Source organism: Limulus polyphemus, unplaced genomic scaffold (assembly GCF_000517525.1).
Source record: "Limulus polyphemus unplaced genomic scaffold, Limulus_polyphemus-2.1.2 Scaffold1453, whole genome shotgun sequence".
Lineage (NCBI taxonomy): Eukaryota > Metazoa > Arthropoda > Merostomata > Xiphosura > Limulidae > Limulus > Limulus polyphemus.
In genome coordinates, this window is record NW_013667063.1 from 112,017 (window position 1) to 113,333 (window position 1,317).

The 1,317-nt window shown below is 36.0% G+C and overlaps 1 protein-coding gene across 4 annotated transcripts in view; it reads right to left on the minus strand.

Moving 5' to 3' along the window:
* Positions 1-1,317, minus strand: part of LOC106463649 (pseudouridine-5'-phosphatase-like) — a 24,355-nt gene that overhangs the window by 2,506 nt on the left and 20,532 nt on the right. The window lies entirely within an intron of this gene.

The following is a 1,317-nucleotide window of genomic DNA, read 5'->3' on the forward strand; positions in this document are numbered from 1 at the left end:
CTCTCTCGCCTAACTCCGTTTCCAGCTTGTACAATCAATAAAGTCTCAAAACCTTTTTGGTTATACCCATCCATGCCTTTAAATTACCTCACGTTAGCAGGATGAAGATGAGCAGAAAGCCTCTTCGTTTGTCTTTTCTTCTTAGGAGTAGTTACAAACCGAAACATCTGCCAAGATTATTTAATTTAATTATTATGTTCAGTATTATTGTGAATATAGATTATGTCTTCTAGGACTGAAATACCGTACGATGAGCCTGTAGAAACCAATGTTTCGGCTGATCAAAGATACTCCATGTGAAAAATTGTGCTAAAACTCCATATGCCAGTAGTAACTATATGTAAGACTCTATAGAGGATGCGTGAAACTGAAATTGTTAATAATAGAAATGATCAAGGCAGAAAACCAAAACTCTCCAAAAATGAGATTAAATATCTCAAGATATATTACTGGTTTAATACAGATTTTCACACCGACCTTGCCGTAAACCTCGAGACTTTAAGATACATTTAGCACAAAGTGTACTTGATGGATGTGTAGCTATTCAATAACCGCTGTTGAGTAGAGATAAACAAGACTAAAGATAGAAATGTGCAACAGACCACAAACAGTGGAATGAGTAAAACTGAAGATATGTTTTTACAGATTGAATCTAACTTCGAATTGTTTGGCAAAGATCAATAACAATTTGTTCAACGGTTGAAACGAGAAAGGAATCACAGTCATTGTACAACCTCTACAGTGGAGCATTGTGTGGTGGGATCGGTACAAGCTTCAGGCTGCATCTCAGCCAATGGTATCAGTGACCTACACAAAACTGGCGACATCCTGACTGTTAGCAAGTACACGCACATTCTGATCTGTCATGTCTTTCTCTCGGGGACATACTCATTGGGTAGAGATTCATTAATAATACAATGATTCCAAGCATACAGTAAATGTGGCAAAATATCTTGACAGTAAACAGGCTGATGGTACACTCACATTTATATTGTTACGTCTCCGTTCGTTAGTTAATTTTCCGTAAAAATTCTTCCGAAGAATTTTACCGATACAAGTCCTTTCTTAAATGGAACTGGTTTATTCTTTCTGAATACAACTTTACGATACACTTAATTTCAACAGTCGCTCTATAACAAACGCTATAATTCACAATGAACTTCTCACGTGCTCAACAATATTCTTACTCATTACCTTCCTTTGCTTCTTGGGCAGTCTTATATATATACACTGAGTGGTCACAAGTAAATAGACACCTAATTTTTAGTCATTTAACTGATTTATGCTAAACTAATTTGTGTTCACAGAGCACTATAT